Source organism: Capsicum annuum, chromosome 9 (assembly GCF_002878395.1).
Source record: "Capsicum annuum cultivar UCD-10X-F1 chromosome 9, UCD10Xv1.1, whole genome shotgun sequence".
Classification (NCBI taxonomy): Eukaryota; Viridiplantae; Streptophyta; class Magnoliopsida; order Solanales; family Solanaceae; genus Capsicum; species Capsicum annuum.
The window spans coordinates 111,473,076-111,486,413 of record NC_061119.1 but is presented as its reverse complement, the minus strand read 5'-3'; positions in this window follow the sequence as shown (position 1 = coordinate 111,486,413).

Sequence of the window (13,338 nt, the reverse complement as noted above, 5' to 3'; positions counted from 1 at the left end):
TAATCTCTTTAAATAATTAATGAATATTAATTTTTGTGTGCTTCATCTATTCTCTCTTTAATTTAAAAGTTGTTCTTGAAGTTAGTTTTTCCCCAGTTGCCATGAGTTAACCATTTTGTCCTTACTTTATCTTTGGTTTACTGTTATTACTTTTAAATTATACCACAAAGGGGAATATTGAATGCCTAAGTTAGGGACCAGGTGAATAACCAGATGTGAGGAATGATATGGTAATGATGATGAAATAATTATATGTAAATCACTAGAGCAGGACCAAGTACAAAGTAGTATGGTAGCATGTGGTAAATGCAGTGATAGCATATCGACAGGAGAAAGAATGCTGAAAATTATATTGATGAGTGAAAGTATATTGACAGGGGAAGATCTAAATGCAGAAATGTGTTGAGTCTTTCTATTAATTGACAACACGGGATAGGTCTTTATGTTGATGGAGAAGCTTGATATATGGTAATAGGAGGAATATTCAGATGGTAATGGTAATCACTCCAATTTTATAAGGTGAATAAAACTAATGCTTCAAAGATCTATGGTCGTGATTTGTGGTTTGTCCTCATCAAAAATAGGGAAAATGCTAATTCTTGTTTTGACAATGAGTAACTGACAATGAGGGACCAGGTCCCTGGGTTTTCATGGAAACATATAGTTGTCACATGGACTACACTATTTTGTCTTCTAGTATAACAAACTGCACAGGTAAGATATATACCTTTTAGGACACTTGACCTTATAAGATTTCTATCTTAACATTACTCCACTATAAAAGCAAAAGAAAGCTTCTCAAATTGGTGAGTTTTACCAATCCAGTTTTTTGAGAATTTAAAAAGGTGAAAACTCAATCCAGGTTCAATGCTCAAATGCTTATTATCTAAATGTATGAAATAGAGTGAGTGTTCTTGAGATGAGTCCTAAATTTTAAATGAATTACTCACGTTATATGAATAATGTTTTCTTGTTTTCTTGAGAATCCTTAGGTAGAGTTTCCTAAGTTCAATATTGGATAGAGTTGAACAATATTGAAGAGAGTGCTTGGAAGAGTTTCCAAGGTAGGCTTGTAGTAGAGTTATTACAAGTAGAAGTATACTAGAGTTAGGCTTATTGGAGTCTGTTATAAAGAGTTCGATTATAGTGAATTGTTGTGTACTTCTGAGGGCAAGACATAGTTTTTCCTCCCTTGATCAAGTTACTTTCTTGCATAGTTTCAATTGTTTTGTGCTTTACTATGTGAATGTCTGTGACTGACTTTAAGGGACCTGGTCCCTCAATGTGTAGTGCAACCTTCCAAAGTTTCATCACACTGCTATAGCGGGATGATGTCAGCCTGATCCAAATGTCAAATTCTAAAATTTTCTAACCAAGTATATCCATACTAGTTAGAAACCAATTTTCTAAAATTTCCACTTTCTATGCCTTTAGACCAGGTGCCTTTAGTAACGATAGAACAAGTCATTACAACAAATACCAATTTACCCATTGTTCTTCCTAAACTATCATCGTAGGTAGAGAACATGATGTATATCACTTGGAAATTAATCCCCACATAATGATTACATGAATACAACTATTACCTGGATCATTGAATCTCTTACCACTGACGTATTAAATTTTTTAGCCACTACTTGGAGCACAACATTATTTTATTACCCCGTGTATTGGGGGCCTCACCAATATACCAAAAACAAAAAATCATAACATAATGGGCCAAAATAAATTTCCCATTCCGTGAGAAACCAAATGTCTCTATAGCAAGAATAATCCTACTATAAAAACACTGCTATACAGGGATAAAAGCTGATACAGTGGGATGAAATAGTTTAAAAGGGTGAGAAATGGGTTTCAGGCTCATTCCTTTAAATTCAAAACTCCCCTCTACTCCCTGATCACTTTAAGCTTGATGACGATAATAATGCAATTATCGATAAACTTCATTGCTTATATTTTCTAATGAATTATGCTTGAATTATAGAAATAGAATAGGTTTTGGGTTGGTTTTTGAATTTGAAAAATTACGGCTTGATTCACATGAATTTTTAAAGCATGGTTTCTTCTCTTACATTCATAATTCTTTATAGGAGTTATCATGACCCGACTTCCGAGTCATGTTGGCACGTACCATAACCCACTAGTAGGTAAGCCAACACTGTAACCCAGAGCTAATGTACTGGGTTACCTTGGTAGGAACATCCAACTTGGACCCTATATAGGAACACAATATAACAACGATATTCCATGAAGAAACAACTAACATTCGAATATCATTACCATGACCTGATAGTATTAGTACAAGAGCATATATACATTCGACAACAAAAATTAAAACTCAATGTCCAATAGTCTTAAATAGTCTCATACATTCATCTCGATTACAATAGAATGAATGATGATGGAAGGAAAAAAGCGCAGCTCAAAGTCCAAGAGCTCACCCTGTCTCCTGATGATCAACACCGCACGACCTCGGCTCAACGGTGGTAACTAGAACTTGGGTATACACCAAAAAGGTATAAAAGTGTAGTATGAGTACCAAAAAATGGGTAGTCAGTAGGCATCATCGGTCGACTTACCTAAATTATAATATAAGGACTGTATAGAGTAAAACAATAACTTAAAGTCAAGGTACAGAATCAAACTTGAATCTTCTTCTATATCACTGTTTAAGATAACTAATCCACTAGAATAATAGTACGACATTCCATATCCACATATACCATAACTTTCATACATGAGTAATTATTTTGGAAAAAGCCACAACTATATAATAACAATCATGTAATTACCACAATCAACACAACTACCATCATTAGAGTATGAAGAGAAGAACTTACCATGACGTCCCATACCGTCGGGAGGTACACTCAAGGAAAACAAACAAAGAACTCGTCACCACGTCCCATACCACCAAATAGAACACCAAAAGATCAATTCATCAACATATCAAGGCACAACTACACAAGCAACTCACAAAAGTTGTGGTTTGTACATTTCTCCATGGACACTTACCAAGGTCTACAATTATCATTAATACTGTAATTTTTCACAATGAAGCTGATGTCACCATAACATGGCTATATAGTTATTTAATCTCTAACTAATTGATAAACTCCAAGTCTAGTCCATATTAGCTAATCATCCAACTCATATGGGTTACTAGTTTGCAAGACATATAGTTTACTAGTCATTAACTATTGAGTCGCCAAAAGTTATCTGCACTATAAGTTATTCACCCATCACAAAGCCACCTTCTAGTTAGCCTCCTAATTATATATATAAGTCATTAATTTAACCACCATGGCGTCACATACTAGATGTTAACTTAACCACTCATCATACAATACCATGTCTATAATTATTGAGCATGTCACAACCTTAAGGACTAGTTTCCATATTTTAGCTGAATATGGTCCACCAACTAGTTCACTAGGCTTCGATCCAACAAGTCATAGTCATTTATTAGAGACAACTAGTTATCACATAAGCCACTTTACTTGACGGATTTCCATAACATTACCATTTATTCAATTCAAGTAGATTTACTAGGTGAGCCCTTGGTTCTACACAAGATTACACATATCAATTAGTATTAACCCAATACTTGGTATAATCTTCTTCTAGTTACTAACTAGAGTTAACAAGGGTTACACCCCTTATCTAGTTATTAAAAAAATGAATAAAAATCTACCAAGAAAGACATCATGTCCCAAGTTCACAAATGGGTTAAGCCATACACGGCATACCCTCACATACAACCATGCATTTATATATACTTACCACACTTAACATAATCATAACATCTTTTCCTCTTTCAGATTCACCGGGGATCCTCATATCATCATTACCTCTTACAGATTCACCGGGCATATCATAACAACATTATATCCTTCAAATTCTCCGGGCATCATCATAACATAATATATATCCTCCGTATTTACTGAGAATTATCATAACATTATTATATCCTTCTAATTCATTGGGCATCATCATAACATAAATATATCCTCCGGCTTCACCGGGAATAATCATAACATCATTACATCCTTTGAATTCACCGGGCATCATCATGACATAAATATATCCTTCGGATTCACCGGTCATCATCATAACATAATTATATCCTTCGGATTCACCAAGCATCATCATAACATAAATATATCCTCTATATTCACCAGGAATCATGATAACATAAACATATTCTCCGAATTCACCGGGCATCATCATAACATCAATATATCCTCAAAATTCACAGGACATCATCATAACATCACTATACATATACATATGTAGACAATTCAATAAGTATACACAACCCATAATGAGAGAGTATAAGTGATGTAAGGTAACATATAACATTATACTATACTATAAATCATCACTATATAATATAAGTAGATGCATGAGCATGAGTGTCTAAAAGATATACGTAATCTCCAACTTTGCAAGTTAACATGTTTATGAGCAAGTCAATTATAAGTCAAGTGCATGCTCACTAGAAGCCCCATTTTTACTCCCACTTTTAACAATACTAACCCAAAGAAAATTTTTTCACATAAACATTAGCTTAATCCATATGAGGGTCATAGCAAGTGTGATAACATAATTAAAGATTCACTTGGTGAACTCATCAATAAGCCAAGCGATAGCATAACTATAGGTTCAATTACAAGACTTTCCAATGCTATCCATATCATGACAAAAAGATGATCAATCAAGTATACACATTATCCAACCATTGACCCCATGCATAACCGACAATCGAGTTTAACCATTATAACCTCAATAGCGTAACTTAGACATATCTCAAGTATCTAGGTCTCTATGGAATTACATAGCTCAAGCTTAAGGTGGGTTAAGTCCTACTCCTAAATAACAATAATGACGAAGTTCACTTCTACAAGACTAACTTCTACCAAAAATTTGGCTAGGTTATCTAAATCACACCATAAGGGCTTATAATTCCTTACTTGGACTATATGGGAAATCTTCTTCAAGTATCATTTCCAAGTCACCCCAAGCACTAAGGCAAATTCATAACTAGTCATATCTAGGTGAACATGCTCTTAAGGTTAGTCAACAATATCATTATCCTCTACTAAAGCAACTAAGGTATCCATTTATATTCTAAGACCCCACCCGATGTCACAAAATATCAAACATTATACAAAAATCAAGCTCAATATAACTACAAGTAAGCCTAACCTACCTTGAGTCCAAATTGCTCTTAAATCGATGAGCTTTCCTTGAGGTTTTTTCTTCCACGAGCCAAGCAATCAAAACACAATCAAAGCATCATTACAAGATTACTAATACCTATTATGGCACCATTATGCCATAGGTACAAAATAACACCAAACCCCCAAGTGGGTTCCACCGTTAGAAAATGAGTTTCCGAGACCAACCCATTTCTCAACTACATTAGGGAGCTATAATCCTCGAGAAATTTGAGTAAATCAATCATATTTGTGGCTATAATTGAGCCTCAAAGAGTTAGGGGTTTTGAGCATAGAAATCAAGAAATTAATACCTAACTAGAAGGAATCTTACCTTAGATTTGTAGCAGAAAAATGGATTACACAAGTTTTTCAAGCTCCTAATCAACCCACATGACTCACCTTGAAGATTTTGCATGCTATTAGGGTTTTAGAGCTCAAGAGGGAGGCATAAATGGCCAACATTTTGAGCAAGACAATGTTTACATTGGATTACCTAAGTCTCGGGTATTGCGGTCATGAACCCCACTTTGCTGCGACTACAGCACCACATTTGCGCCTCACCCACCATAGTCGTGATATCTCTTTCTATGCCATGCAACTGCTGAAGCTTGGAAATTTGTTGCGAGCATTGGCCAATGCCCCGAGATGCATTCGGAGTCCGTTTTGAGAAAATGGGATGTGTAACCCCATAGATTTTGACATTTCGAATGTGTTGGCAAAGTCATATTTTGTATTTAAAGGTGTTTTACTGAAGTTTTTGTGCAGTGATCAATTAGAACCAACAAAGACTTCAAATTGGGAAAGTGGTTCTAAAAATGAAACGAACCGCCACTTAATGAAACTATCGGTTCCAGCAAGTCACTAATGACTTAGGGCAGCTATGGAGAAGCTCTATTGGTGAAAATAAGCAAGAATACGGACAATGACCTTAAGGTTCATTACAACATCCAATACTAAGAAACTTTCATCCCTGAAAGTTAATGATAAAGAAGATTCCTTAAGTATTAAAGAAATGAGGATACTGGGCCTGCATCTCACTCTCGATCTACCAAGTAGCCTCCTCTATTAGCCAATGCCTCTACTAAACCTTGACTATCGCATCTCTCTAGAACATAGTCGCGTCACATCACTATAAAAAATAAGCAAGGTCTCCTCTACAAAGTTCAAGTGCTCGTTCAATTAGACCGAGTCTCATCTAAGAACATGAGAAGGATCCAAAATATACTTTTACAACATAGAGACATGAAAAAATTGATGATCAATGGCAAAGTCTGGAGGTAAAGCTAACTCATGGGCCACCTCGCCCACTACATGGAAGATCTCAAAAGGACCAATATAGTGGGGTTAAGCTTACCCTTCCTCCCAAATCTCATCACACCTCTCATAGGGGAAACATAAAGGAATACACAATCAGTAACTCTGAATCTCAAGGTACGAAGTCTACAATCAGTGTAGCACTTATGCCTACTTTGGGATACTCTCAGCCTATCCAAAATCGCTCAGACTATATCCAATGAGTCTTGAAGAAATTTTGTACCACAAGGTCTAACCACGGAAGTCTCAAACAATCCTATATGAGAATGATATCTTCTGCTGTACAACGCTCATAAGGCACCATCTCAAAACTCAAATGCTAATTATTGTTATAGGGAAACTCTCCCAATGCTAAGTGTTGATCCAATTATCCTCTAAATTCTATAACATACTCTCAGAGAATATCCTCAAGTACCTGAAAGTTTGCTCGAGCTAGCCATCCATCTGTGGATGAAAGATTGTACTCAAATCCACTCGAGTACCCAACTCCTCCTGAAATGCTCTCCAAAAAAGTAAAGTAAATACAGAACCATGGTCTGATATAATATACACAGGGACCCTTTGCAAATGAACTATCTCTCAAACATAAGTGTGGGCTAATCTTTCAGCACTGAAATTCATCTAAATAGGAAGGAATTGTGCTGACTTGGTCAAACTATCCATAATAACCAAAATACCATCGTGTCCACGAAAAGTACGAGGCAAACCACTAATAAAGTCCATGGTAACCATTTTCGAATTCTACTCGAGAATGGGTAACTTCTGAGTCAAACCGCATAGACGCTAATGCTCGGCCTTAACCTACTGACAACATAGGAAACGAGCTACAAAGTTTGCCACATCTATCTTTATACCGTCCCACCATTAAAGCTATTTAGAATTTCTATACATCTTGGCCATATCAGGATAAATAGAATATCTAGAACTGTGAGCCTCATGCATAATCAACTAAATCAAGTCATAAATTCAGGGAATAGAAATAGGACCTTAAAATTTCAAGATACCCTCAGAATCTATGGTGTGTCTCCGACACTCACCACTCATCACCCAATCATAGAGAAGGCACAACTTACTTTCCTTTAATTGACAATAACAAATCTGCTCAAACAAGGAGGACCTTGCCCCCACACTAGCGAAATTTCTTATGGGATTCAAAATATAAAGGGAAACCATCAAATTAGTAAAAGACCAGATGTCCCATGCTAAGGGCCTCTGAGAAATTAATATACATGCCAAACTACCCATAGTCACTGCCTTGCGACTCAAGGCATCAACCATTATATTTTCCTTACCCAGATAATACAAGATGGAAATATTGTAGTCCTTTAGAAACTCCATCCATCAACACTGGCGGGCATTTAGCTCTTACTGAGTCGTAAGATGTAGAAACTATGATGATCGGTGAAAATATCACAATCCACACCATTCGAGTAATGCCTCCAAATCATGAGCGTAAAAACTACTGCTACCAACTCTAAATCATGAGTGGGGTAGCTGCGCTGATGCACCTTAAGCTGTCTAGAAGTATAGGCAATGACACAACCATTCTTCATCAAAACATATAGAAGACCAACACCAGATGCATCAAAAAACACTTCGAATCCCTCTTCCTCAACTAGAGGGGCTAACATCGAGGCTGAATTGAGATAATCCTTTAGATTTCCAAAGCTCAACTCATACTCCTCGAACCATAAAAAAATAATCTTCCTTCTGAGTCAATCTAGTAATAGGGTTTATATCGTAGAAAAGTTCTGAACAAAGCGCCTATAATAACAAGACAAACCAATGAAACTGCAAACCTCAATCGGAGACATAGGCCCAGCCCAATCACAAGTGACTAAAATCTTAGTCGGGTCTATAATAATACCCTTCTGGGACACCACGGGTCCAAGAAACAACACTGACTCAACCCAAAACTCACACTTAGAGAACTTGGCAAATAACACACGCTCTTGGAAAACCTGGAGCACAATCCTCAAGTGTTGTGCATGCTCCTCACTACTCCTGGAATACATAAGAATATCATCAATGAACATAATAGCAATGCAATCTAGATAGGGTATGAACACACGGTTCATCAAATCCATCAATGCGGTTGGGGCATTACTCAGCCCCAAAGATATCTCCAATAATTCGTAATGACCATAACGGGTCCTAAAGACCGCCTTTGTGATATCCTCAGCATGAATCCTTAATTGGTACTAATCGGACATCAAACCTGTGTTAGAAAATACAGTTGCGCCTTAAAGTTGGTTGCATAAATCATGAATACGTGGCATAGGATAATGGTTCTTCACCATCACCTTGTTAAGCTACCTTTAATCAATACATATTTTCATCGACCAATCTTTCTACTTTACTAACAAAAATAGGGGTTCCCCACTGGGACATACTTGGTCTAATGTAACCTTTACCAAGAAGATCTTGGAGCTGGGATTTCAGCTCCTTAAGCTTAGAAAAAGCCATACGATAAGGTACTATAGAAATAGGTTGTTAGGCTCAAGTTCAATAGCAAACTTAATCTCACGGTCAGGGTGAATATCAGAAAGATCAGTAGGAAACACATCAAGAAACTCACATTCAACAGGAACAGAGTTAAACATCGAAATCTCTACATGAGTATCACATACATAGGTAGCATACGACTCGGAACACCTCGATATAAGCCATCTATCATAAACATAAGAAATAATCCCCACAAGCTTGAGGCTAATCACTCTCTACCATGACTGGGGTACATCGAGCATGGCTAAGGTAATGGTCTTGGCAAAATAATGCATGACCACATGATAGTGGGATAACCAGTCCATTCCCCCGAATCATATCAAAATCCAATATATCCAGATTATTAAGATCAGCACTAGTATCAACATCACTAGCTATCATAACACATGATCCGAATACTCTATCCACTACTAAAGAGTTACATATGGTGGTATATACATGTAAAGGCACTAATAATAAATCACTAGTCAAATACAACCATGATGCATAAAAAGTAGATATATAAGAATAAGTGGATATAGGATCAAATGAAATAAGATCTAACTTGCGGCATACCAAAATTACAGCTGTAACTATAGCATTCGAAGTTTCAGCCTCGGGTCTAGTAGGTACTACATACAACTGACCATATCTGCCACCTAGCTGGGCATCTAATCGACCTTTTATCCTGCCTGCTTGAGTACCACCTTGAGCACCTAGAAAACTACCCCTAATACCTTGTGAACCAACTTTACCCAAAGATTGAACTTCCTTAATGGAAGTGGCTCCCTAGGATAAAACAACCATTACCCAAATAATAGGGCACTCTTGAGAAAAATGAAAAGGAAGTCCAAAAGTGAAAATAGAATCATGCGTAAAACTAGAACTCACAGATCCTGATGATCCCACATAGCTGCCATGCCTAACATAATCTACAGATGAGCCTCTCAGGGACTGATCAATACCCTTCCTATCACTGATTGTGTTGCTTAACTATCATAACATAAGAAGCCACCCACAGGCTATATGGGCACACCTCTCCCCCAGATAATAGGGCCCTAGTGCATATGGCCTCACAAAATAGAGGGTATACATATGCACTATAGGGGACTCAAACCTCCCAACATATCAAGGAGACACAAGCACCAAATTATGTGATATAGTATGGGGGACTCAAACCTCCCAATCATGTGATAGTAATAAAAGGGGCTCAAAACACCCGGTCATAAGACCCCCACGTGGGCAACCGTGGTTTCTAGTGTTAGTACCTTGTGACCTCCGCATTCACGATTCAGCTATACGACCATCATCAAAGCCTAATTAAGATAATTATCACACATTTCCATTCATTGAACCATGATACATGTTCAAGCATAAGTTATCATTATTTTCATACCAAATACACTTACAAGTTCATATCAACATGGTGAAACAATTCCATAATTTAGGGAATTCATTTCCCTCTTGGTTTAATTATACATTAGCTTAGGGAATCACACTACTCTGTAACGCTCAATTTCAAAAACATTATGATTCATTGACTTTTCACTTTATGGAATAGTTTAAGAGTAGTTAAATATGCATACTTTTAATATTCAAAAAACCAATTTCATAATATGGGGCAAAGGTCATAACCACTTCAAAAGTCACAAGTTTTGGGAAATCACAATCCCTTAATTTATTCACTATACAAATGTATCAAATTAGTTTCAAAACCACCATTTAAAAATAACCTATGTAGGGACAAAAATGACACATCACATAAGCAACAGTTATTCAAAACCCATAACCCATGTTTCAAAACCAACATCATACCATACAAGCAACACTTTAAAATATATGCTTTTAACAAATTAGAAATTAGGGAAGAGTAGCATGCCTAAAATATCCAAGTTTTTTGAGAGAATTCCACCCTTGAGCCCTTTGATAAGCTACTTCTTAGAAACCCTATGTATCTTCCTTGAAAGATTTAAGAGAGTTTTGAGAGTGTTTGATTACTTTATTATTGAGAAATAACCCTTCTTAAGTGGGTTATGAACGTCGGGTTTTAAATTGGTCAAGAAGGGAATTGTCCAAAGTGCCCTTAATTTAAATCTAAAATTTAGTCATTAGTGACTACATGTCACTATACGACTCATAAGGTCTTATTATGACTCGTTACCACAAGTTGTAGACATGAAAATTTCAAGGGAACCCACACATTGTTGACCCTACGAATCAAATCCTATGACTCATAATTGGACCCTATGACTCATAGGGTCCAGTCATAGTTTACATAATATACATTTAGGGTAAACACTGGACATCCTACGATTAGCACCCAATGACTCATAACGCGTCCATATGAATTTTACAGTTCCACTCATACTCAAAGAAGAACTTAGTCATAAACTTACTGTTTAGGTTATGATTTAAGTCCAAAGACTCATCAAGATTCCCTACAACTCATAGGTTAATTGATAGTCAAGGCAGTGAAGATAAAATTTTAGAAATCTTCAGGGACCACAAACCCAGGGTGTTACATACAAACTCTTTGGATCATTAGTCATCGAATAATAGGACAAAATATTTATCAGCACAATTTGACTCCAAACACAACCACACTTACCTTGAACAAACAAAGAAAAGAAAGATTCCAAGGAAATGATAATTTCCTTTAACAAATTTAGGAAACAAAATGTTAAAGAATATACATTCCTGAAGCATGATTTTCCATAATAGTGAAGAAGAACGAATACTTTAATTTTATGATCTCTTCATCTTCCTAAGTAGCTTTCCTGAAACTCTTAGTTTCTCAAAAGAACCTTAACCGAAGTCACATCCTCTACAACTGATAGACTTGATGATCCAAAATCTCTATAAAGAATGCTGTATAGGACAAGGAGTCCGAAATGTCCACCTTTTCCAAGGGAAAAACCATAACAGGGACTGAGTTTATCCTTATTTTCAAACCACATCACTCTTTTCATATGAGACACCTTCAAGAATACCTAATCACCGACAGTGAACTCCAACTCCCTTAGCCTCATATCTGTGTAGAACTTTTTGTTTCTTTGGGTGGGCTTAAGTCTAACTTGAATCACCTTCAGCTTCTCTATGGCTTGGTGAACTAAATTAGGGCTAAATAACTTATTTTCACCAACCTCAAATCACCTAATAGGAGACCTATACCCCCTACAATATAAGTACTCAAACAAGGCCATACCAATGCTAGATTGATAACTGTTGTTGTAAGAAAATTCTATAAGAGGTAAGTGGTTAACCATACTTTCACCAAAATCTAGTACACAAGCCAAAAACATATGTTTCATGTCCTAAATTGCCCTTTCTGCTTTCCTACCTATTTTTGGGCAGGGGGAATCAGTACTAAGGGTTACCTTAGTCCTTAAACCTCTCTAAAACTACGTCCAAAAGCAATATTACAATTCAGTATCTCAATATCTCAATCAGATATGACAAAAATTGGAGCACCATGTAACTTTACGATCTCTTTAATAAACAACTTGGCATGCTCCTCAAAAGAGAAATTAGTCCTCACTAGCAAAAAGTGAACAGACTTAGCTATCTTATCTACAATGACCCAAACCAAATCCAACTGCTAGTGATACTGTGGAAGACTGGTAAAAAAATCCATATTAATTATTTCCATCTCTATACCAGTAGCTCAATCTATTAAGTCAACCCACCGAGCCTTAAGTTCTCTATCTTCACTTGCTGATGAACCAAGAACTTAGCCACAAAATTGGCCAAATCCTACTTTATATTATTCCATCAACAAATCTCCTTAAGATCGTGATACATCCTTGTTGAACCAGGATGAATCATATAATGCAACTCATGAGCTTCAGCCAAAATTCCCCAGGCCACCAATATTAGGAATACATAATCTACGTTGGTATCTCAAGATACCATAACCACCAATCTTAAAAACCATCACTTTTTTCCTACCTACATTATTCATTATTTGCATCAAGATATGATCAAGCACTTGCTTCATATTTACCTCTACTGTAAGAGATTGCTTCACCATCTCTTGAACAATCATACCACTATCCTTGGAATCTAAGAGACAGACTCCAAGATTACCTAAACGGTTAATATCCTTAACCAAATCCCATTTTTTCTCATCCATACGAGATAATCTTCCCATGGACAACATGCTAAGAGCATTAGCAACCATGTTAACTTATCCTGGATGATAGTGAAGACTTATGTCATAGTCCTTTAGCAACTCAAGCCATCTCACTTGCTTAAGATTTAGTTCCTTCGAAGTGAACACACATGGCAGGCTCTTATGGTTGCAATAAAAATCAACATA